The following is a 27,697-nucleotide window of genomic DNA, read 5'->3' as shown; positions in this document are numbered from 1 at the left end:
TGAATAATTTTCTAAACAGTTACTGAAATCTTGGGTCTTAAATCATCAACTAATGTGTCTTCTCTCTTCTTAATTCTGCTACAGCAATATTAGATTATTATTTTATTATTATTATTATTATTATTTATCTTATTGATTTATCTCTCAAATGATGATGACTTTTTTGTTTTTTTCCACACTTGGTTTCATTGAATTTTATAGTGTAAAAATCTAAATATTGTATCAAGGAGGAAGAAAATGAGAAAGACTACAAACTAGAAATGCTAGTTGGGAATCATCAGATATTTATGCAAATGGTTATTTCACAATAAATTAATAAATAAATATATGTATAAAACCCACAAACAAAACTACATAAAACTAAAAGCTTTATTCCTCATGTAATGATATTTAAGACAAAGTAAAAGATAGTATCTACCTTTAGATTTCTAAGAAGAAATAATTATTGAACAAGATGAATGCTAGGATTAAGAGTTGCCAAGCTCAAGTATGTTACCTGCTCAAATTCACTGAATTTGAATCAATTATTCCTGAATTAACTGACTGAAGATGATTCAAGTGACCCTTAGCTATGTGATAGAAGCTTAAAATAGGTGGTAGGAAAAGCTGGAAATTACATGAAATCCAATGAATATAATTTTAGACCTTGATACTAAATCTTAGATAAGGGAAAGGATGCTAATAAATAGGAGTGAATAATTGAATTATCTGAGTTAATTCACTTAATCTGACTTTTTGATCCATGCCATGCTGTTTTGGATTTGATGGTGCTAAGATCTAGAGAGACACAGAAGAGAGAAGGCATCTGAGAGGGGTGAGAAGAAACTGAAGAAACAGATTAGAGAAGTTGCACTAAGCAAACTAATATCTATAAAACATCAGATTGTAATTATATTAATAAGTTAAAGATGACAAAGAATATTACTGAGAACTTGAAGTCAGCTCAGTATAGTTAAATAGTTAATAAAGTCCCTTGTACTGGTTTTGCTTGTGTTGAATTAACACCCTCCAAGACACTTTGTAAGCACGGTTTTCAAATTAGCACAGGCCAGAAACTCTTCCCAACAAGTACTGTAGATAGGAATCACTCCATGGAAGTTGACTTTGGTATCATGAACCCAGTAGGATTTAATTTTCATGTAACATATATAACCTTAGTAGGATGATGTAAGGAGTTAATATCTTGTTTCTAATGATAAATTTGATTACAGGAAGTTTTCTAAAGACAAACTACTGATTTATTGAAAGAAAAATTTTATTGGTTTGATGCCTGTAAACATGCCATGAAGAAATTAATCTGTGAGTGTCTCAGAATACATAGAAAAATCTTTGGAAAGATTGCGGAGACCTTCAAAACAACAAAAACAACAACAAATTGTTTATTCAAATAGAATAAAATGTTTTCTGCTTGGGTTCTGCTACCATTAAGCTCTTCTAAGTTCAATTTATACTGTATTAACATATATTAAAAAACGTACTTTCTTTTTTACACCATCTTAGAACCTAAAGCATTAGAACTTGTAAGATAAAATTTATTTCAATATGAAGAGCTTAGATTACAAGATTACTTAGATTTACAAAATACTGTGATGATGAATAGATCAATCAGAGAAAGAACAATGCATTAATAATCTCATGCATAATAGAATACAGAGGGTCTACTTGAAGAGATGTATTTTACATATCATGAGGAAAGAATGAGACCTGCATTCTTAAATACATGTGGTTGACCTGTTACAGTTGATAGAGATTTAATTATATTAATACAGTTACAAAATGTGACTTTTCTGTGTGCGTATAAACTAATTTGTTTATGGCATGTGAATTTTAATTGGGGATGATAAACTACAGCTGTTAAAGGAATTTTTGAGTCTTTTGTTTTGTATTAATGATAAATTTAAGCACATCAATAACATGGAGATTTGTGTTTATGATTTTGTATATTAGTTTTTGAAAGAAGAATATGTGATCAGCATACCTATAGAGAGCAAGATTTATACAGGGAAAAAAAAAAAAAAAAGCTTTTCACATTCACAAATATTCAAAGGCAGAAAATTACTTTATCCTGTAAATACTTTAGATATTAAAGTAGATTTGTTGACATGATGAATAGTATGCATGCAAGCATTGCATTCTGTACTTTGTAACTGTTGTAAACAGTCTATTAATCTCTTTCATTAAATGCAGGAGTTTCAAAATTTAAGAAACTTGGCTGCAACAGGTTTATCAGCCACCTGGTGTCTGAGGTTATTTCTGGTGATGTGGTGGGTTGACCCCAGCTGGTAGCTTAGGCCCTCCATCCATATACTCTCTTACTCTCCCTTAACAGGATAGGGAAGAGAATCAGAGTGAAAAAGGAAGAAAACTTGTAGGTTAGGATAGACAGTTTAATAAGAAGAACAAAGGTAAGGAAAGAAGAATTTAATTTACTACTTCCCGTTGGCAGGCATGTGTTTAAACATTTCCAGAAAAGTAGGGTTTAAGCACACCTAGCAGTTAGTTGGGAAGAAAAATGCCAAAACATGAGCATTCCCTATTTGACAATATTTACATATTCCTCCTTATGAAGAATAATTCCATCTTCAATTTATATAGTATAGTTTGGAACAACATGCTTTTAAGCCACATTTAATTTCCCTCTTACTATCATCCATAATTTTGCTCCATAATTATCTAGAAAACTATCTGCCTTCCTTGGCCCTCTCCTTTTCCAGTCATTCTTACATTTGATCACCTCTAAACTGTAGATGTCTTTATTTTATGCAGCCAAGGGCTGAAAACCATGAGGAGAAATGAGATGTGAACGAATATTGGGTGCCTGAGTACACCAGCTGCATCATATCAGAGCACAAACAGCTTGTGTTCAAAATTAGCTTTGTTACTGTGCAACTGCAAACTCCCCTCAGTCTTCTCTAAAACCAATACATTATGAGAAACAACATTCCTAGGGCCTCTCTTCCTTGGCTCAGGAGCTGCAGTGAAGATTGTTCCCCCAATGCCTTGGTTTGTACTTGAGCTGCAGTGCAGATGGGGCTGTGCCTAGCTTTGAACTTTGGTGATCCCAAACTTATTTTACTAACTTGGCTTCTTTCCTAGACCTGTACAGCTCTTCCTACTTCGAAACTGTGGGACTGCACCCTTTGCTGGTGAAGCTACTGTCTCTTTTTGCCTTGTGGTCACCTCTGGCTCCAAGCTTGTCTTCCTTTAAAGATCATAGAATAGAATCATAGAATCATTTGGGTTGGAAAAGACCTCTAATATCATCTAGTCCTTTAACCAAGTACTGCCAAGTCCAGCATTAAATCATGTCACTAAGCTCTATATCTACATATTTTCTGAAGACCTCCAGGGATGATTACTCAACTGCTTCCCTGGGCATCCTGTTCCAATACTTCACAACACTTTTAGTTGGGAAATATTTCCTAATATCCAACCTAAACCTCCTCCTGTACAACTTAAGGCCATTTGCTCATCTTATCACCTGGTGCTTGGGAGAAGACAATAATCTCCACCTTGCTGTGGACTCATTTAATATAACTGTAGAGCAAAATAAGGTCTCCCCTGAGCCTTTTCTCTAGGAGCTCCCTCAGCTGCTCCTCATAAGACTTGTTCTCTAGACCTTTCACCAGCATTGTTGCCCTTCTTTGGACATGCTCCACCACTTCGATGTCCTGCTTGTAGTGAGGGGACAAAATCTGAACACAGTACTTAAGGTGCAGCCTCACCAGAGCTGAGTACAGAGGGACAATCTCTTCCCTAGTACTGCTGGTCACACTTTTTCTGATACAAGCCAGGATGCTGTAGGCTTTGTTGGCCACCAGAGCACACTTCTGGCTCATATTCAACTTGCTATCGACACCCATATCCCTTTCTAATTTGAAGCTTTCCAGCCACTCTTCCCCCAGCCTGTAGGGTTTCACAGGGTTGTTGTGCCCCAAGTGCAGAACCCAGCCCTCAGTCTTGTTGAGTTTCGTACAGTTGGCCTCAGCCCAATAGTCCAGCCTATCCAGATCCTCCTGTAGAGCCTTCCTACCCTCAAGCTGATCAACACTCACGTCCAACTAAGTGTCATATGCAAACTTACTGAAGGCACACTGGATCCTCTTGTCCAGATAATTTATGAAGATATTGAAGAAACCTGGCCCCAGTATGGAGCCCTGGGGGACACCAGTAGTGACAAACCTCCAAGTGGATTTAACTCCATTCACCACATCTCTTTGGGCCAAGACACCCATCCAGCTTTTAACCCAATGAAGTGTATACCCATCCAAGCAGTGAGCAAACCATTTCTCCAGGAGAATGATGGAAACAGTGTCAAAAGTCTTACTGAAGTCTAAATAGACCACATTTTCCTCATCCATTGAGCATGTCACCTCGTTGTAGAAGGAGATCGGGTTCCTCACTCAGGACCTGCCCTTCATAAACCCTTGCTGACTTGGCCATGTGATGGCAATCAGGATAATCTGCTTCATGAGCTTCCCTGGCATTGAAGTCAGTCTGACAGGCCTGTAGTTTTTCAGGTCCTCCTTCTGGACCTTTTTGGTCATCACATTTGCTAATCACCAGTCAACTGGGACCTCCCCTGATGGCCAGGACTGCTGATAACTGACGGAACGTGTCTTGGTGAGCAATTACACCAGCTCCCTTAATACCCTGGAGGGATCCCATCCGGCACCATAGACTTGCATACGTCTAAGTTGTTTAGCAGATCACTAACTATAACTCATGGATTACAAGAGCTTCATTCTGCTCCCTGTCCTTCTCTGCCAGCTCAAGGGACTGGGTAGCTGGAGAACAGCTGGAATTGCTGCTGAAGACTGAAACAAAGGAGGCATTAAGTATCTCAGCCTTTTCCACATCTTGTCACTATGTTTCTACCACCACACATCCAATAAAGGATGGAGATTCTTCTTAGTCCTCCTTTTCTTGGTTATGTATTTATAAAAACAATTTTAATGTCTTTAACAGCAGTAGCCAGACTGAGCTCTAGTTGTGTTTTTTGTTTGTTTGTTTGTTTGTTTTGTTTTGCTTTGTTTTTTCCCCACAGCTTTATGACATCTTTATAGTCCTCCTGATAGGCCTGCCCTTTCTTCCAAGGGTCACAAACCCTCTTTTTCTTCTTGAGCTCTAGCCATAGCTCTCTGTTCATCCTGGCCAGTCTTCTTCCATGTCAACTTCTCTTTCATCACATGGGGAGGACAACCTGCTCCTATGCCTTTAGGATTTTTTTTTTTCCTGAAGAGTGTCCAGCCTTCCTGGACTCCTTTGCTCTGCAGCACTGCATCCCAAGGGACTCTGCCAACCAGTCTCCTAAATGTCAAAGTCTGCCCTTCAGAAGTCTAGTGTTGCAGTTCTGCTAACCCACCTCCTTACTTTTCCAAGAATTGAATTTTTTTTTAATTCATGATCGCTATCCCTGAAACATCCTCCAACCTTCACATCACCCCCAAGCTATTCTCTCTTCACAAGAAAAAGATCAAGCGGGATCCAGAGCTAACCCTTGTTGCCTCACTCACCACCCGTGTCAGGAACTTATCTTCCACATGCTCTAGAAACTTCCTAGACTGTTTCCTCTCTGCTGTGTTGTATTTTCTTCAGAAAACCACTGAGTTGAAATCCCCAAGATATCAATCAAATTCCACTCTGAGCACTTGATTCTCTTATTTTATTCTGACATCCATTTGTTCTCCCTTTTTCTTTGCAAGACAATTTTTTTTTCATGAGCCTATGTCTTTCCATAAATATGTAGAGCTCTCATCAGGTTTAGTCCTCCTTGATAATACAGCAGGCTTTTACTGTGAAAGGAAATAAAACTCACTTAAATTATGTTAAATCAAGTGCCTTGTAAATCAGCAGTAAAAAGCTACTTGAAGAACTTGCTTCTTCTTAATCTGTTAGTTGTGTTTATACCCTGAAGTATTAATTGTCTACATGTTCTTAATATTAAAGTCTAAAATCAGATGTTAATTCCAGTATATATATATATATATATATATATATATATATAAAGTTACATTAAACACAGCTTTATTCATATACAATGAAAATCTCATATGGACAAAGATGAATTCAGACAGGATTTTTTTCCCTGTTTTCTGATAAGGTAGCCTTAGGCAAATAATCATCGGAGAATAGGCACATATCAACAACATGAAGCAAGGGGCAGATGTGCAAATTTTCTCAGGGAATAGAGTAACTAGGTCACAAGCAATATTAATCCAGAAAAAGACAACTGCTGGTGTGTTGTGATTGAACTTTTTCCATGTGATAAAAGACATTCAAGTATTTTTAAATTTAAGTGAAATGCTAATGCAGATTTCTTTTGAAACAATATGTGGATAGACTCATGGAGAGAGATGCAATTTATAACATCCTGTACAGCCAAAGATGGATGTAGAACATTTAAATCTGACTAGGACTTAACTTTGGACTTTAGGTGCAGAGTGCTCAAGCTACAAAAATACAGTACTAGCTTGCAAAAATTGTACAACCTGCAATAGTTTCAGATGAGGCAGTAAAGTCATAAATATCTATTATTTGTTAATATAATTGTAGATGATGAAAGGACCAGTGCCAGGAGTGTGTAGGAGTCTCAAACAACCTATGTGAAATGGATTAGAAAACAGAAACAAAGAGTTTTTTCTGTCTTTTTGAAGTAAGTAGAAATTTCAATAATTATCTCTTCAAATTTCACTACTACTCATTGTATTGTGTTTATGTGGCAAGGTTTTGGTAGTAGGGGTCTTCAGCGGTGGCCTTTGTGAAGAGTCCAGAAGCTGCTCCATGTAAGATAAGGACCAGTTTCAGCCAGCTCCAAAGGGACCTGGCCCTGCCAGAGTCAAGCCAATAAGTAATATTTGCACCTCTGGAAGAGCAGACAGCCTTGCAGACACCAAGACCAGTGCAGAAAGAGGGCAGGAGGTGCTCTCAGTGCTGGAGTTGAAGTTCCCAAGGGCAATGAAGAGGCAATGGGTGCAAGCTGGAACATAGGAGGTTCCGCTTAAACATGAGACAAAACTTTTACAGTGAAGGTGACAGAACACTGGAACAGGCTGCCCAGAGGGACTGGGGAGTCTCCTTCTCTGGAGACATTCAAAACCCGTCTGGACATGTTCCTGTTTGACATGATTTAGGTGTTCCTGCTCTGGCAGAGTGATTGGACTAGATGATCTTTCAAGATCCCTTCCAATCCCTAACATTCTGTGATTCTGTGATTCCTCTGCAGTCTGTGGAGAGGCCAATGGTGCCCCCCTGCAGCCCTCCCCTGGCCGAGCAGATCTCCATGCTGTAGCCCATGGAGGAGCCCCCAGTGGAGCAGGTCGATGTGACCTGGAGGAGACTGCGGCCCATGGAGAGCCCCTGCAGGAGCAGACTCAGGGCCGGAGTTGCAGCCTGTGGATTGGAGCCCATGCAGGAGCAGGGCATCACAGTGGGATGGAGAAGATAACTAGAAAGGTAAAACTAAAAAAACTTATGGTTTGAGATAAAGACAAGTAACAAGTAAATCAAAAGCACGCACATAAAGAAAAACAATGAATTAATGAATGAATCATAGAATGGTTTGGGTTGGAAGGAACCTTAAAGATCATCTAGTACTAACCCCCCTGCAATGCACAGGCACACCTTCCACTATATTAGGTTGCCCAGTGCCCCATCCAACCTGGCTTTGAACACTTCTAGGGATGGGGCATCCACAACTTCTCTGGGCAACCTGTTCCAGCACCTCACCACCCCTTGAGTGAAAATTTTCTTCCTAACATCTAATCTAAATCTTTCCTCTTGTAGTTTAAAACCAATTCCCCCTTGTCTTATCTGTATCTGCTTGAGTAATAGATGTTGAGCCATTTCCAGGAAAGCAGGGATCATCATGAATAGTGGTTACTTGGGAAGACAGACACCATTAATCTAAACAAACACATCCCCACAAATACCTCCTGCTTTTTTACCCCAGTTTTACTGCTGAGCATGATGATATATGTTATGGAATATCACTTTGGTCAGTTTGGGTCAGCTGTCTTGGCTGTGTCTTCTCCCAGCTTCCCATGTACCCCTAGCCTCCTCACTGACAGGGCAGCATGAGGAAAAGTCCTTGACTCTGTGTAAGCACAGCTCTGTAACAACTAAAACATCAGGGTGTTATCACCACGATGTGTTTTCATCATAAATCCAAAATACAGTGCCATTCCAGCTACTATGAAGAAAATAAATTTTATCCCAGCAGAAACCAGTAAAATATTTTTTAATCATTATTATTATTTATTAACAGGTGAACAGGCTCAGGAGCATCAGGGAATCAGAGAGGGAAATTGACTGGTGGAGGTGCGCTCTACCCTCTCTGAGGCAGGCTCACGAGACTGCCACGGCACAGGCGTCTCCTGTTACGCAGAAGACGGAGGTTCACTCCTCCAGCCAGGCAGCGGGAGGAGACCTAGATCAAGGGGGGGAATGGAGGCAGGTGCCTATTCAGGGTGGTAGGCGAGCCCTCTCTCTGCCCACCTCACCTTCTCATCTACCCTTAAATAATCGATATGAAGGACTAGAGCAAGACAATCTAAATGACAAAGTAGACAAACACCTGTCCCAGTTGGAGGGGGCGCCTAAGACAATGCGACCTACACGTCGCATTGCCACATCATCCTTCAAAAAAGAAAGAAGGGCTATTGTTATGGGGGGCTCCCTCCTGAAAGGGACAGAGGGACCGATATGCCGACCAGACCCAACCCGCAGAGAAGTCTGTTGCCTCCCTGGGGCTCGGGTGAGAGACTTTGCCAAGAAAGTCAAGCGCCTGGTACGGCCCACTGACTACTACCCGCTACTGGTCTTTCAGGCTGGTAGCGATGAAGTAGCAACGAGAAGTCCGAAGGCGATCAAAAGAGACTTTAGGGATTTGGGGCGACTACTTAGAGGATCAGGGGCGCAGGTGGTGTTTGCCTCTGTCCTTCCGATAGGGGGGATCGAAGCTGAAAGACGTACTGTTCACATAAACTCGTGGCTTCGAGACTGGTGTGACCGGCAGAATTTTGGTTTCTTTGATCATGGGAAGGTCTATGCTACACCGGGCCTGATGGCACCGGATGGGATGCGCCTCTCTCGGAGAGGGGTAAGGATCTTAGGTCAGGAGTTGGCAGGGCTGATAGATAGGGCTTTAAACTAGAGTCGAAGGGGGAAGGGGCTAAAACCAGGCGAGCCGGTGAAGACCTAAGGGATGGTACGCTAGAATCAGAGGGGCTGTGTGCCAGTGGGGTCCTTTGGTCAGATCCACAAGGTGCTGAGTGTAAGGAGACGCACCTGAAGTGCTTTTACACAAACGCACGCAGTATGAGGAATAAAATAGATGAGCTAGAAGTCCTGGCCCAGTCCCGCAACTACGACATCATCGGCATAAGCGAAACCTGGTGGGATGAGTCCTGTGACTGGGGTGTTGCGATAGATGGTTACAGGCTCTTCAGGAGGGACAGGCAGGGTAGGCGAGGTGGTGGGGTGGCGATGTATGTGAAGCAGGGGCTGGACTGTGTGGAACTTCAGGTCGGCGATGGCAAAGTTGAGAGCCTCTGGGTAAGGATCAAGGGACGAACGAATAAAGGGGATGTAGTTGTGGGAGTCTATTACAGACCGCCTGGCCAGGATGATAGCACCGATAAATTATTCTTTACAGAACTAAGAGAGGCCTCGAGATTAACTCCCCTTGTCCTTATGGGGGACTTCAACTTGCCGGACGTTAACTGGGAGTGCCACACGGCTGACACGAGCAAGTCCAGGAGGTTCATGAAGCACCTAGATGATAACTTCTTGGTACAGGTGCTAACGGAGCCAACTAGGAAAGGTGCCCTCCTAGACCTGTTGCTAGAAAACAGAGAGGGTCTGGTGGGAGATGTGGTGATTGGTGGCCGCCTCGGTCATAGCGACCATGAAGTGGTTGAGTTCAAAATTTATGGTGACAGAAGGAAAAGTGCCACCAAAACCTCATCCCTAGATATGGGGAAAGCGGACTTCAGGCTGCTCAGGGAACTAGTCAGTAAGGTCCCCTGGGAAACTGCTCTTGAAGGCCTCGATGTCCACCAGTGCTGGTCACTCTTTAAGCGATGCCTCCTAGAAGCACAAGATAAGGCAATTCCAAAATATCGCAAGTCAGGCAGGCGGGGCAGGAGGCCGGCGTGGCTGACCAGGAACATTCTAATGGAGATTAGGCGGAAACAGAGAGTGTTTCGCTACTGGAAGGAGGGCCAGGCGTCATGGAAAGAATACAGGGATGCTGTTCGTGTTTGTAGGGAGAAAGTTCGAGTGGCCAAAGCACAGCTAGAGTTGAAGCTGGCTGTGTCTGTGAGAGAAAATAAAAAGGTTTTTTTTAGATATGTAAATGGAAAAAGGAGAACTAAAGAAAACATAGGGCCGCTCCTTGATAGGGAAGGTCTCCTCACAGACAATGACGTAGGCAAAGCAGAGACGCTTAACGCCTTCTTTGCCTCTGTCTTCAATGCCGATGATGGGCTTCGGGACCCAGGGTGCCCTGAGCTGGAGGACCGGGACGGTGGGGATGACAAACTCCCAACTGACCCTGAACGTGTGCGGGATTTGCTACTCCACCTGGATCCCTACAAGTCCATGGGTCCGGATGGGATTCATCCCCGGGTGCTGAAAGAGCTGGCGGATGTCATCGCGGAACCTCTATCAATTATTTTTCAACGATCCTGGGAATTTCGAGAGGTCCCAGTAGACTGGAAGCTGGCAAATGTTGTGACGATTTTCAAGAAGGGTCAGAAAGAAGACCCTAGCAATTACAGGCCTGTCAGTCTCACGTCAGTGCCTGGTAAAATCATGGAGAAGTTGGTTCTCGGACTCATTGAGGCGCACCTGGGGGACAAAGCAGTCATTGGTCCCAGCCAGCATGGGTTTGTGAAGGGTAGGTCCTGCCTAACTAACCTGATTTCCTTTTATGATAAGATCACCCGTATGGTGGACCAAGGGAAACCAGCTGATGTGATTTTTTTGGACTTCAGCAAGGCTTTTGACACGGTTTCCCATAGGATCCTACTGGACAAAATGTCCACCATACAGCTAAATAAAAACATCATACGATGGGTGAGCAATTGGCTAACGGGCAGGGCCCAAAGGGTTATGGTAAATGGAGCTGCGTCAGGCTGGCGGGCGGTCACCAGTGGGGTCCCTCAAGGCTCCATTTTAGGGCCGGTACTTTTCAATATTTTTATAAACGATCTGGATGTAGGAATAGAAGGTATTTTGAGCAAGTTTGCTGATGACACCAAACTTGGAGGAGTTGTGGACTCGAATGAGGGTGGAAAGGCCTTGCAGAGGGATCTGGATAGGTTGGAGAGCTGGGCGATCACCAACCGCATGAAGTTCAATAAGAGCAAGTGCCGGGTCCTGCACCTGGGGCGGGGAAACCCTGGCTGCATGTACAGACTGGGCGATGAGACGCTGGAGAGCAGCCTAGAAGAGAGGGATCTGGGGGTCGTGGTAGACAGCAAGTTGAATATGAGCCAGCAGTGTGCCCTGGCAGCCAGGAGGGCCAATCGTATCCTGGGGTGCATCAAGAACGGCATCGCTAGTAGGTCAAGGGAGGTGATTGTCCCGCTCTACTCTGCGCTGGTGCGGCCTCACCTCGAGTACTGTGTGCAGTTCTGGGCACCACAGTATAAAAAGGACATGAAACTGTTGGAGAGTGTCCAGAGGAGGGCTACAAAGATGGTGAAAGGCCTGGAGGGGAAGACGTACAAGGAACGGCTGAGGTCACTGGGCCTGTTCAGCCTGGAGAAGAGGAGGCTGAGGGGAGACCTCATCGCAGTCTACAACTTCCTCGTAAGGGGTTGTCAAGAGGCAGGAGACTTTTTCTCCATTAACACTAGTGACAGGACCCGCGGGAACGGGGTTAAGCTGAGGCAGGGGAAATTTAGGCTGGACGTCAGGAGGGGGTTCTTCACAGAGAGGGTGGTTGCACACTGGAACAGGCTCCCCAGGGAAGTGGTCACTGCACCGAGCCTGTCTGAATTTAAGAAGAGATTGGACTGTGAACTTAGGCACATGGTCTGAACTTTTGGGTAGACCTGTGCGGTGTCGAGAGTTGGAATTGATGATCCTTAAGGGTCCCTTCCAACTCAGGATATTCTATGATTCTATGATTCTATGATTTATTAATATATTGTTTTTTTCTTCTTGTATTGTCAGATGTCAAATTCTGATAACTTTATTGTCTACTTGGATATTATTTATTTCTAATAAATGAATGGAAGATTAAACTGATAGGGATGCTTATGAGCAAATATGCCAATCTTTTAACAAACAACAGAAAATACTTATTAATGTCCTTGGTCTGAGACAAAAATAGAGCTCTCTTTCAAACATTTGTGTCTTACAGTGTCATCATTTATAATCCACAACTAATCATGAGACAATCAAACATTTATTTTTCCTCTTGATGCTTCCATGGTTATTTGTAGAACATGAGAAATGTATATATATATATATACACATACACACATATATATATATTACATTAATAGTATGACTCTTATACAATAATAATATAATATATTAATAATATATGAATATAACATATGTTATATATATAACTGTTTATACACATTCTATAATGCAATATACATATAGGTATTTTTCAAAACTGTCTTCTACCTTGCAATAAGATATACTTGATTTCCAACAGAACTGCCACAGAGAAGTTATGTACTTTCCCACATTTTATTTTTGCCAGAAACCTTCTGACACTACTCTAACTGCCTGGTACTGTCACATACCCTGAAATCTGTGGCAGGCTTGCTGGAAACTGAGGTATGGATTTTTACATGTCTCCAGGCCACATTTTTCTCCCGACACTGGTCTGTCATATATGAAGTTGGCAATATTTGTTTAAAAAGAATTATTACTGGTTTTTATCCCCATTTCAAGCATAGACATTGCAAATGCTGGTAGGTTTTGTTTTCATATATTCATCCATACATACACATGCTGTATTTTTTAGTTTAGAGCCTAATACTGTAGTCTCATCTCACAGGCTGTGGCATGTACAGATAATCATTTATCTGAAACAATGACTCTGAGGTGAGCCTATGTAATTTATGTCTGTGTTACTTTGGTTCTTGCATCCAAAAATACTATCACAATCCTAATCATATACATTAGAAAATAAGACTCACAGATAATCTTTGGAAGACTCCTAGAAAATTCTAACCAATAAAGGCTACATTTGTAGATAGACACAAAATCAAAGATATTATCACAAGGAAATATTATCACATAATCACATAAGATATTATCACATTTTTGGCCACAAGGAAAACAATGTTAGTTTGAAACACTGATAGACAGACTTATTGACAAACACAAGTGTGGCAGTGGGATATATATATATTATGTTCTGAAATCCCAAGCACATTTTTATCCTGAGTATATGTACGCTTGCCTGTGGACAATGATTCATTACTGATATTTTCTGTATTCAAGAAAGTATCTGACACCTCATGGAAGAACTGTTGATTTGAAGGTGTCGTTGCTGCAGTCTGGATTATCTGCCTTCATTTTCTAATGATTTTGTGTTCGCTCATTTGAAACTTTTTTGTTTCTTTGTTTGTTTGCTTTGATCTTTTTGTTATTTACTTTGTTATTTTCTTAAGAGCCAGAGAGTACTGGCCTACTACTGGTAAAGGGACTTAACAGTGTTAGAAATTGGCTTTCTAGGTTAGAAATTGTCATGTACAATAAACACTATTATTTTTACAGGTAAAAGTGATAATAGTACATAGAAGTGATTCAGAAGAACACTTTTCCTCTTCTTAAGCCTGTCTTAAATTATTTGTATTTTCTGAGTACTTTGAGAGTTTCTCTAGCTAAGAAAATCCTTCCTTTCAAGCTATGTTTCTTGTTTGTCTACCACATTGTCCCCAAGTAAGCCTTAATTAGTTTGGGTTCATTCCAGCTTACTTTAGGCATCTAACCAAAGTGGATAATTTAGGAACATACTTAGCTATAGCTTCCTATATTCTCAGTAGAGAAAGGCACCTGAATTGTCCTTTCTTTATTAACTGTAAAGGAAATTGAGAGTAACTCCCAAATTAGAGGATTCTATTTGCTGACTGAGATAGCAAGGATTAACTTTAGCAGTAGAGTGTATAGATGGAAGTCTGGGAGAGTACAGTAATATCTATTTTAGCAAGCAGAAAATTCAATATGAGCTGGTCTATAGAATGACCAGCTCATTGACTATGCTGACTATGCCTGAAGGCAGTGAAAGGACTTTACTTTGGACTCTTGCGGGGTCATCTAGTCCATTAGATGTTCATTAGTTGTAGTATTTCTCATTCATTCTCACATATTTTCGAGGTTATCTTGTGCTGAAGAGAATCCACTTTGCACACTCTGAGGGAACACATACATTACTGAGCAGTGCAGTGCAAATATAGGAAGACCAAAGATCACTTTGATGTGATTTACTATAGTTTCAGGACAATACTTCACATTGTATCTATTGAAAAGAAGTTTGCAGAAATTGCCTATCATGGAAACATGAACAGCAAGCTAACTGGAGTACAGATCTAATACATCCATGTTACATTACTCTATACTATTCCTTTGCATGATTTATTTATTTTTCACCTGGAAGTAAACTCTTTTGAACATATCAGAGGTACAGTGGAGGACACATTGTACTATGCTAAAATGCAAATTAAACTTCCAGTTCAAACAAACAAACAAACAAAAGTCCTGCACACTAAATCTCTAGTGCACAGATGTATCCAGAGAAGGCTGCATGATGCTAACCTAAGTGCAGGAAATAAGGTTAATCAGGAGATTCACTTAAAAATGGTCACAGTGATCCAAACTTAAAATACATAACTTTAAAGGAACAATAAAGTCCATCACAAGGATGCCAGGGCAGGTATTAGAAATATAGAACATAGAATAAAAGTGTTAGAAAAAAAGAAACTGAATGAACATCCCTTGTGGGATTAGGATTTGAGATGAAAATGAGTCTGATCTTTTGTGCTTGAACTATGTGGTAGAATGAGACAACAAGCTTAGAGTCTAGAATTGGGCTGATGCTTCTGCAGAACTTTAATATATTTGCTAACATGAAGGCGTACTGACAAGCCTATACTACAGTTACTTTATAAAATATGTCTCAGATGAACAAAACTTAATAAAAATAAAAATATTTTAAAATAAACTATGTTCCTTCATATCTTCTGAAGCATATTAAGTTGAGCTTATTGGGTTTTATGCTTATTGTAAAAATACAGGTCTATTTTGTCAGTACATTTTTAGAGCTGTAAAACAGGTCAATGCAATTCATCTTTAAAAAAACAAACTGACAAATATTTTGTGTTGGAATCAGCAGCTTGTTGTAGCTGCTAGTAATTAGTCTTTGTTGCCTGGGCCACATTCTTATTTAACTTTGTAAATTTTTATTTGAACACCAACTGTTACAAAGCATATGCACTGCCATAGTAATTCCATATGCCAGATGATAACTGGCAGTTATCTATGCAGGATTCAGACAATGAACAGATTACAGAATACTACTGCTGTGAAGTAGACATCCTTAAACTGTACATCTATATAAACAGGCACCCCTGAAATTTTAAAAGGCACCAGTATTAGATTTTCTGTCTTTAATGTTTTCAAATCTCCTTAGGCTTTTTAATGTAAAAAACTGGGTTTTCATACATAACTCAGACCTTAACAGAAAATAATTAGTACCATGGACAAATGCATATTAACTGTTCATTATCCCCAGGTGCTGAAAGAGCTGGCGGACGTCATCGCGGAACCTCTCTCAATTATTTTTCGACGATCCTGGGAATTTGGAGAGGTCCCGGTAGACTGGAAGCTGGCAAATGTTGTGACGATTTTCAAGAAGGGTCAGAAAGAAGACCCTAGCAATTACAGGCCTGTCAGTCTCACGTCAGTGCCTGGTAAAATCATGGAGAAGATGGTTCTCGGACTCATTGAGGCGCACCTGGGGGACAAAGCAGTCATTGGTCCCAGCCAGCATGGGTTTGTGAAGGGTAGGTCCTGCCTAACTAACCTGATTTCCTTTTATGATAAGATCACCCGTATGGTGGACCAAGGGAAACCAGCTGATGTGATTTTTTTGGACTTCAGCAAGGCTTTTGACATGGTTTCCCATAGGATCCTACTGGACAAAATGTCCACCATACAGCTAAATAAAAACATCATACGATGGGTGAGCAATTGGCTAACGGGCAGGGCCCAAAGGGTTATGGTAAATGGAGCTGCGTCAGGCTGGCGGGCGGTCACCAGTGGGGTCCCTCAAGGCTCCATTTTAGGGCCGGTACTTTTCAATATTTTTATAAACGATCTGGATGTAGGAATAGAAGGTATTTTGAGCAAGTTTGCTGATGACACCAAACTTGGAGGAGTTGTGGACTCGAATGAGGGTGGAAAGGCCTTGCAGAGGGATCTGGATAGGTTGGAGAGCTGGGCGATCACCAACCGCATGAAGTTCAATAAGAGCAAGTGCCGGGTCCTGCACCTGGGGCGGGGAAACCCTGGCGGCACGTACAGACTGGGCAATGAGACGCTGGAGAGCAGCCTAGAAGAGAGGGATCTGGGGGTCGTGGTAGACAGCAAGTTGAATATGAGCCAGCAGTGTGCCCTGGCAGCCAGGAGGGCCAACCGTGTCCTGGGGTGCATCAAGCACGGCATCGCTAGTAGGTCAAGGGAGGTGATTGTCCCGCTCTACTCTGCGCTGGTGCGGCCTCACCTCGAGTACTGTGTGCAGTTCTGGGCACCACAGTATAAAAAGGACATGAAACTGTTGGAGAGTGTCCAGAGGAGGGCTACAAAGATGGTGAAAGGCCTGGAGGGGAAGACGTACAAGGAACGGCTGAGGTCACTGGGCCTGTTCAGCCTGGAGAAGAGGAGGCTGAGGGGAGACCTCATCACAGTCTACAACTTCCTCGTAAGGGGGTGTCGAGAGGCAGGAGACCTTTTCTCCATTAACACCAGTGACAGGACCCACGGGAACGGGGTTAAGCTGAGGCAGGGGAAATTTAGGCTTGACATCAGGAGGGGGTCCTTCACAGAGAGGGTGGTTGCACACTGGAACAGGCTTCCCAGGGAAGTGGTCACTGCACCGAGCCTGTCTGAATTTAAGAAGAGATTGGACTGTGCACTTAGTCACATGGTCTGAACTTTTGGGTAGACCTGTGTGGTGTCAAGAGTTAGACTTGATGATCCTTAAGGGTCCCTTCCAACTCATAAATCAAATAAATCATATTCTATGATTCTATGATTCTATGATTATCGGAACATTTAGCTTCACTTGTTTGAATAGTGACACTATTTTGTTATAAATCTCTCTTTCTGTGTTGGAATCCAGATGCTTTAGGATAAGCTACAAATCAACTTAAGCAGCTTAAATCTAAGAAATTAAAGGTCTTTGCTGTAATTTCTCAAGGAACCAATTGGTCAAAGACAAAGTATTTGTACAACTACATTTCCAAGAACAGCATCTTTCTTACTTGCACAAAAAACAAGGGAGAGGTGGACGTACACTTTAACTCAAAAAGCAAAAGTAGAAATATAGAAATATAGAATATCATAGAAATATAGAATATCCCAAGTTGGAAGGGATCTACAAGGCTCAGTGAGTTCAATTCCTGTCTCCCCACAGGACCATCCAAAAACCAGATCATGTGTCTGAGAGCACTGAACAAATGCGTCTTGAACTCCGGCATGCTCCATTACCACTTCCCTAGGGAGTCTGTTCCAGTGCCCAACCACCCTCTTGGTGAAGAACCTTTTCCTGATATCCATCCTGAACCACATCTGTTGCAGCTTCAGTCCATTCCTTGGTGTCCTGTTGCTGTCACCAGAAAGAAGAGATAGCGCCTGTCCCTCCACTCCCTTCATGAAGAAGCTGTAGACTGTTATGATGTCTCCCCTCAGTCTTGTCTTCTCCAGGCTGAACAACCAAGTAACTTCAGCTGCTCCTCATATGTTGTGCCCTCAAAACCCTTTACCATCTTTGTAGCCCTCCTTTGGACACTCTCTAACAGTTTTATATCTTTCTTATACTGTGGTCCCAAAACTGAACACAGTACTCAATATGTAACATGTTTACTTGTATTTAAAAAAAATAAAAATAAATAAAAATATATAAATAAAAATAAATATAAATATATATTTACGGTCAAAAACTAATGTGTGAATGAGTTTTTGAAGTCATAAGTGAGCTGTTAAATAAGTGCCATTCCATCATCATCTTTTTGGAAAACATTAAAAAACTTTCATTCATGTTTGAAAATAAAGGACATCCATTTTCAACTGTGTTCAAAAAAATGTTCAGTGGACAGACCTAGGACAGCTGACCTAAACTGGCCAAAGAGGTATTCTATACCATGTGATGTCATGCTGAACAATTATATGGGGTAGCTGGTGTGGGTGGAGGGACCCACAGGCTTTCATTTTTTTCTGATTCTCTCCCCCATCCCAGAGAGGGACAGGGGAGGGTGAATGAATGGCTGTGTGGTGCTTAGCTGCCGGCCAGGTTAAACCACAATAGTGATTCTGTGATTCAGTGATGTCAATCTGCATAAAGCTTGCTCCATTCTTCAGTGATAAGACAAGCTCCACACTACCTTTATACAGATGTGTGGACATATATGACAGGAAACTTTAAAATAGTAAAAGTAGAGTAGAACAGGCCATTCTTGTATTGCTTGATGTGTAGTGGTTACGATCTAGCTAACCTGACTCCTAAGTGAAGAGTTCTTGAACTTCACTCTATAAGCTTTCCTCAGTTTGCACAGGTCTGTAACACAGGGGGAAGGTGGGTGGCACGTTAGTCATTCCATGGGAAAGGTTTAGCAAGAAAATAAAATAGGACACCTCTGAGATCAAAAAAGGAACAGTTAACATAAGTGCAACACTGTATAATATTTTGTGAGGTAATTCAACTAGATAGAAAGCACAAATGAGACTTCCAACTAGCAAGAATATCAAATGGACTTTTAATGACACTTTAGTGTGCTCATTTAGTTCAAAAAACATCCTCAGAGACTGGAAAGTGGCCAGTGTAACACCGTTACTTAAATAAAAGACTAAGGACAGGATAAATTACAGTTTTGATAGTTCAACTTCAGTTACAAAAGAATAAATATTATTTTTATAGATCTAATGGAAAATGAAATCTAGTGCATGGAAAAATATAGTTCCTAAAGGAAGAGGCAGTAACTCTGAAGAAACATATTAATGGATTGTAAATGTTAAAGTATTTATAACTGAAACCCAAATAAAAACTGTTCTGTTTTTCAAGTTGATATCTTAAGCTACATATATTTTGAGGACAAGCAGAGTGTTTTCTTATGATCTACCTATCAGCAAAATAAAAGCAAAAATATTCAAAGTTATTTTTATGCAGAAGTGACAAGTGTGACACATACATATCTTTAAAAACATTCCAGGAGGAGAAAAAAAATTGAAAAAAAAAAAAAAAAAAAAAAAAAGAGAAAAAGACAATTCTGTTGATTTAAATCAAAGAACATCTGAAAACTTGAGGTAATCAAATATCTGAGGACAAATGTACTATTACTAATTAATTCAAATTCATTATAAAGCCAACTATGCTAGGAAATAAGAAAACTATTTATATTCAGAACTACTTGGAAAAATATTTCACGCCACAAAGTTTATCTTCAGCTGATTGAATCCTTAGCTTTTAACTATAGCACTGAACAAATTCCTTTTTTTCTTCAGGAAAATAAGGACAGTTAAGAAATTGTCACCAAACTTGATCCCTCTTAATGGCTGATCCCTTCAAGTAACCTGAAGTGGTTTTATGTACTTTTTGTAATAGGTTGTTTGACAAGCTCAATCAGTTCAGTGTTCTAGTCTGTATGCTTACCTGAAGTAGCTAACCAAGATTTTAAGTCAAAATGGATAGAAAGGGGTTGAAGTGTATTATTAATTTATCCAAGGCACATAATTAACTGCCATTCACTGACTTCTACAGTGCATATCAATATCATCAATACAGCAAAAGAAAAAAAATAATCACACAGCACTAAGCAGCTTACAGATTGTTAATTTATGACTATGAAATTAAAAACACCCATCTATAATGCCCAGAATTGCTTGTCCTGCATGTCTGTTGAGTTACATGAATAACTCCCTCAAAAAGAAAAGAGAAAAAAAAAAAAAGAGAGAGAGAAAAAGAGAAAAAGAGAAAAAGGAAGGGAAGGGAAGGGAAGGGAAGGGAAGGGAAGGGAAGGGAAGGGAAGGGAAGGGAAGGGAAGGGAAGGGAAGGGAAGGGAAGGGAAGGGAAGGGAAGGGAAGGGAAGGGAAGGGAAGGGAAGGGAAGGGAAGGGAAGGGAAGGGAAGGGAAGGGAAGGGAAGGGAAGGGAAGGGAAGGGAAGGGAAGGGAAGGGAAGGGAAGGGAAGGGAAGGGAATACAAATTGGTTTTGCATCGTTTTTTATGAATAACATGTTCTGAGAAAATAAATAAATATTTTTTTAAACTAAAATACTGAAAATAATGCTTACTTTTCTACTAACTTATGTTGGCCCAAATTATATTTTCAGGATTACAGCCTGAGCCTGCACAGAGGAATAAATATCAGGAAGCATGCAATTTCATTTCACTATCTCAAAAGTCACATTGCTAGTCAGAAATCCAACAGCATGCTATAAAAATGGGTTCAGAGGAAAAAGCTAATTCTGTAACCTGGAGTAGATATCCAAACCATTGTTTTATTAACTGTCATAGAATCGTGGACTAAGTATATGATACACTGCTTTATAAAGACATGTTGTGTTATATTTTATATAACTAGAGACTCCAGGGGAACTATTGTTCTATTTTGATTAAATTAAAATTAAAGGAAGAGGGAACTTTCATTTTAGCTCTCTGTGTGCATTAATTTTGAGGAGAGGTATCTTATATATACACATATACCTATACACAATTAAATTTATTACAGAATAATTTAATAGATTATATGGAGAACTTTGAGATCATATTTAAAATCCCAGGCCTAATGGACCTGTAATTGTAGATTTTCATGTTCCAACAAAATTCCACCTACAGCTCTTGTGCTCTCCCACTGCACTTGAAGGACAAGGACAACATTTACCCTCTTGTTGGGTAGATTCTTGTTGGGTAGATTCTGCTAGAATTCACACCAGATATCAAATTTACTGACTCCTATATTTGTCAACATTTCTAGAGCTCCCATGTATTCTAGAGCTTCCATGAGTATTACTCATCTCACCTGACATTTTCCCTTCCAATTCTCTACCTCTGTTCTTTTCTTATAGTGTTCCTTTTTAATCAATGGAGAAGGCTTCTCCAGACAGTAATTCATACAAACTTTTTCAGACGTATGCTTTGTAATGCATGAGATGATTAACCCTTTGAGAAGGACCTTTTTTTCCCCATGACTAAAATGAACATATAGTGTATAGTTTAATGCATTGGTTTTATGAGTGAAACTATGTGAGATAAATCCTCCTTTCCCACAAACACATAGGGGGATTTGTGGGACATAGGAGGTACATGTAAACAGTGCATGACAGAGTATGGGAAATTATGCTTGTTGCAATGACTCTGAGATAGAATTATTCAATACAAACCAATTTTGAATATTGAGGGTAGGGGTAGCCAGCTTTCAATGGATGACAAATAGCCTTGCAATGTTTTCTCTGTATACAATTCATGAGCACAGAAGTATTTATTACCTCACAGGTATGGTAAATAATTGGAGCAGTAAGGCTAACAGGCTAATAACTTATATACTCACTGATCTGATGATCTCTTCTGTACAGTGGTTGTCAATCATGAGATAAAGTAATGTAAGCCTTCATTGCTCCTCCACAATAACACAGTTGTGCTTCATAAAATTGGGAGCTGAGTCACAAACAGATGAGCCTTATAAAAATAAGTCATAGGTTATAGACTCATAGACAGTCAGGTTTGTAGCTTTGAAGGCCATTAGCTGGCCTTACAGGGCTTTCAGTACAGAGCAACAGAACTGACTCCCCATAAATATGACATTCTGCAGGTATACATTTTCACCTGTTGTTGGCAGAGAATGTAATTTATGTTGATGTTTATCTGCCAGAATTGCAACCATTTGGAGAATTTCATGATTAGGAACAGCCCCCCAACCTCCACTAGTCAATTAGATTCACAGAAAGACAATCTCAGGCTTGACAAGTCTGGTTTCTCCATAGTCTTGAAAACACTTGACTTTCTTCTCCTTGTCGTTCTTCTCAGGAATTTCTCTGTCTGCACTTCAGTAGCACTTACCTAAGTTCATTGTATATTATGGAAGAAATAGGTAGAAATACGCACAATGAGTTCCAACTGTTTACAGAATAAAGCAGACCTTGTGGGGCATCTTACATATTATGGATCTCTGAAAATGTAATATTAAAATACTCTTATGTGTAACCAAAAAGGAGCAAGTAGAATTGGTATGAAATATTAAGATCTTTAGAAAACTTGAGAAAAACAACAGCAGCAATAACAACAACAAAAACGTCATATTTCTGTATTGACCATTAAACAGAAATAATGTAAAAAAATCTGAAACTTTTAAAAATGCTTGAGAATTTTTAGTTGCATCCCAGAGAAGGCAACCTCTCAAAACTTTTTAGCTCTTCTTGAAATCACTGAGGCTTCTACATGGCAAGTATTTGCAAGCTTAAGTATAAATCTATCTTTTGTGCATTAGCATTACGTGTATATGTATATTTGTATGTCTGCATATCCCTACATTTATCTACCGAGAATAAGTATATGCTAAGCTTTTGCTTAAGAGATTAAAACAAACAAACAAACAAACAAACAAAAGCAAACAAAACAAACAAAAAAAGAGAAACAGTGATATGTGGAATCATTATTATGTTAATTAAGATCCTGTAAATAAATGGAATTTAAAAAAAAAAATAGTTAAATAAGAATGTGTACCATTGATGCTTCCCTCATCAGAAGACAGAAGTAATACTCATTTGATATTGAAAACAATGGCAAAGGCTGCTGTACTGTGTTTTTCCTCAGGCCTGTTTCTTGTACCTTGAATTTTCTTGCTGATCATGAGATTAAACTGAAATCAGACGAGTCACAATAAATATTATTTACTTTACCTATATTCTTTTCAATCAAAATTAAATTATATTCAGAATTTGTTGCCAAACGTTAAACTTTACTGAGTCAGATTAACTTTTTATTAGCTTATAAATAAAAGAAAAATTATAAGAAACATCACATCAAAAAGGGTGAATTGCTGGGTGTCCTTGTTTTGTCTGGGATAAAGTTAATTTTCTATTTAGCAGTTGACATGGTGCTGTGTTTTGGATTTAGGATGAGAATAATGTTGATAATATACTGATGTTTTAGTTGTTGCAGAGCACTGCTTACACTAAGTCAAGAACTTTTTGACTTCTCCTGATGCCCTGTCAGCGAGGAGGCTAGGGTGCACAAGAAGCTGGGAGGGGACAGAACCAGGACAGCTGACGTAAACTGGCCAAATGGATATTTCATAACATATGGAGTAGATATATCAAGACTCTAGATAACAGAAAATCCCAAGAAAAAGTAAGTTAAGTTTGTCATCAGTACTCTTTCAACCAACGCAATTACTAGAAAAGATTTCTTATTTAACTTGTCTTCCAGTGCCAGACACTTATATTGTGGACACTCGCCCCCCTCTCCCCCCCCCCCCCCCCCAAACAACAACAACAACCAAAACCAACCAACCAAAAAAACACAACTCATTAACAAATGACTCACTACAGTGCAAACTCTTTCTTACAATTACTGCTTTATTAGACTTGTTTATACGTGTTGAATTTGTATCTGCATTAGGTAGAAAAATAATAATAATAAAAAAGATAAGCTTTCTGAAAAAGGAAAGTCTAGCCTCTAAATATTCTTTCAGCATTTACCAATTGAGAAGCACTACATAAAAAGCAAAGAAAAGAAATGTATATGTAAGAAATACTTTTATATTTCATACTCTTCCATGAATCACTTCCATCATGCCATATCCTGAGAGAAACCTGTCTGAAACTTAGAGGAACTTACATTCCTGCTGCATGCTTTTCACTAAGCAATCACAAAGGTCATCTATATAAGTACATGGGAAGCCAAATGCAATACGAGTTCTTCACATTTGATGACTAACAGTCTAAACTGAAAAGTCAAAAAAGCAGCAAATTATGAAAAGATATGTAGCAAAAATCTAAAAAAAAAAAAATGTTGTATATTTAATTTGTCCAGTTCCACCCTATTTTCAGAGTTTTCTTATTCTTAATTTTCCTACTTCATCTGTAATTACTAGTCTTTTCACAGCACAAATCTTTTTCTTATCTGTTTTTTATCTTCACTATTTTTATTAAATTCTTACCAAATGTACGTGTATTGTTTCTAAATCTTACTTCCACAGTGGAAATGCAACAGAAGAATGCTGAGAACCTGTGAATCCTTTAAGAAACATAGTTCAAGGTGTGAGGGATTTGCTTCACAGGATATTTTGCTTCACAGGATCCATGTTACTTGTGTGGTGGTGGAGTTGGAAGACAGCTTGGAGTGCCAGCAGGAATTCTCGTCTTTCTCCTCACACCCAGCACATTGCAGGTCAATTCTGTAAGTAACAGTAGTAAACAGGCTTGGATGACAAGGTATTTTGAGTAATTTCGTAGTGTGAAACTATAAGAGTGTGTGGAAAGAAAGAGAATATGGTTTACTACATCATTTTGTTGAGAATAAAAGAAACAGTTAATAACAAGCACAGATGCACAAACATTGAGGAGTAGGTCATAATGAAGACAATAATGAAGACCACAACTATTTGGCTGTGAAATTATGGGCCACTAAAGGAAATAGGCAGAGCCTTGCAAACTGATAAGGGATAGGAACATGGTTATCAGGAGTATTGTGGAATATCTGGAAGGGGTTTGAGGGACGGTGTGAAACATTTTAGGATATCATAAGAGGCCTGTGGGTCTTTGTAAAACATTATTTATGGGAAGCAGGGTGAGAGGTGTATCACAGTGATTTATAGAAGAGCATGGACATGTGGGAAAATGGAGAGAAAGAAGGATAAGATAAAAGGGGCTTGATGCACCCAGCTGACAGTCCTTAAACATGTCTGACAGAGCCTCGTGCCTGATCATCATAGCCTGGTGCTATCTATTAAAATTCCATTCAAAACTATTTCTTTTGTGTAATATCAGTCTCTGGTGTGAGTGCTGCAAGGTCTAAGCACCAGTGAATGGAGTACAGGCTGCAGGTCACAGGATGTGTAGATCTAGATCTATGCCTGTTCCTGTTCCACCAGAAGCCTCTCCACAGTCCACAGGAGAATTTCTGATCTGGTGCCTGGAATATCTCCTGCCCTCCTTCTTCACTGACCTTGGTGTCTGCAGGGCCAGTTCTCACTCCTCACTCTCCCAACTGCTCTGGTGCGTATGTGTGAGAGGTCTATGTGCCAACACCCAGAGAAACGTAGCCATGTTTATCTCTTCATAGAATCATAGAATGGCTTGGGTTGAAAAGGACCTTAAAGATCATCTAGTTTCAACTTCCTGCTCTGGGCAGGGTTGCCAACCACTACAGCAGGCTGCCCAGAGCCACATCTAGCCTGACCTTGAATGCCTCCAGGGATGGGGCATCCATTAAGCTCTCTGGACAATATGTTCCTGTGCCTCACCACCGTCTGAGTGAAAAACTTCCTCCTAATATCTAACCTAAATATCTTGTGTCTTAGTTTAAAAATATTCCCCCTTGTCCTATCACTATCAACTCATGAAACAGGCATTTCCCCTCCTGTTTATGTGCTTCTCTTCTCCAAGATAAGCAAGCCCAGTTCTTTCAACCTTTCTGCATAGGAGAGGTGCTCCAGCCCTCTGATCATCTTAGTGGCCCTCCTCTGGACCCATTCCAAGAGCTCCACATCCTTCTTGTGCTGGGGCCCGAGGTCTGCATGCATAATTCCAGGTGGGGTCTCACAGGAGCAGAGTAGAGCGGGACAATATCCTTCCTCTCCCTACTGGCCAACCCTTTTTTAATGCAGCCAAGGACATAGTTGGTCTTCTGGGTTGCAAGCATGCACTGTTGGTTCATGTCCAGCTTCTCATCCAGCAGGACCCACAAGTCCTTCTTCACAGGGCTGCTCTTGAGTTCTTCTCCCAGTCTGTATAAATACCTGGGATTGCCCCAGCCCAAGTGCAACACCTTGCACTCGGCCTTGTTGAAAATCATTAGGTTCTCATGGGCCCACTTCTCCAGTCTGTCCAAATTTTGCTAGTTAATTCATTCTTATTTACTAGGATACTTCAAGCTGGTCTATCTAGTGACTTAAAACTATTGCTGGACTAGAGAAAAAACATGGGAGAAGTTTCAGTTGCAAAACTAGTTAATTTATTTTTAAATTAAACAGATTATAGACTGTTCTAAAATAAAATAAAATAAAATAAAATAAAATAAAATAAAATAAAATAAAATAAAATAAAACAAAATAAAATAAAACAAAACAAAACAAAATAAAATAAAATAAAATAAAATAAAATAAAATAAAATAAAATAAAATAAAATAAAATAAAATAAAATAAAAAAATGAACTCAGTTTTCCAGATGACTGTTTTTGTTATGATATATCCCTCTTCTTAGCCTTAATAGATAATGATTCCACAAACAAACAAACAAACAAAAACTACAATTTTAATGGTAGTTTAATATTTCAGAAGCCAGAGACAAAAAACATCAAAAAAGGGAGGACAAACTAATGAAAAAAAAATCACTTTGCCTTTCTCCTGACATTGATACAGATACATTCTGAACAGAACTTATGACTTTGACTGTTTTCCAACAGAAAAATTCTGTCTTCGATATCTCAGTGTTAACCTCAACAAGGCCCCAGGCAACCTGATCTAGTGTGTGGCAACCCTGACTATGGCAGGTTATTGGAACTAGATGATCTTTAAGGTCCCTTCAAACCCAAGCCATTCTACGGTTCTATGATTCAATATATTTGTGTTCAGAAGAGAACTGCCCTGGATATGTAGCAACTTCAAAAATCATCTAGAACAATTTTGGTACTACATAACAATTTGTACATGGTTCCCTGAACAACAGAAATAGTTTCAAAGTTACAGGCTTTAAAACAATGATGAAGATTGGAATAGACTGCCACAGAGTCCTGAAATGTAATTAGACTGTTTAAATATTCCTTTTTTTTTTTTTTTTTTTTTTTTTTTTTTTTTAATTAAATAAAGCTCTGAAAGCTCTGCTGTATTTGATGCCTAATAAATGCAGGAATGTAAGACTGATTGCTAAGGCCGTATTCTTGTAACTTAAGTAAAAGACTTTATTTTTTTTCCCTGAGATTCAATATTTTATTTGAAAAGTTATGATCTTTTTCATCCCATAGCCAAGAATACTATTCAGAAATTAGGATATGGTTATGCTTACTTCGCTTTGTAACCTACAAAGATCCAGGCTGAATCAACGTCCATTTCCAATTTTTCAAATAAATTATTTTTTTTGTATTAATCTCAGAAGACATCCAGCCTCTGATGTCTTTGAGCTCCATAAGACATTCAGATACTTCATTTGATGAAAAAATAGACCTCTAGAAATCTTCAGACACCAGAATACTGAATAGCATTATCTATCATGTTAATAATATTCCTTGAATG

This window comes from Aythya ferina (genome assembly GCF_964211825.1).
Source record: "Aythya ferina genome assembly, chromosome: 3".
NCBI lineage: Eukaryota > Metazoa > Chordata > Aves > Anseriformes > Anatidae > Aythya > Aythya ferina.
This window is presented reverse-complemented; position numbering follows the sequence as displayed.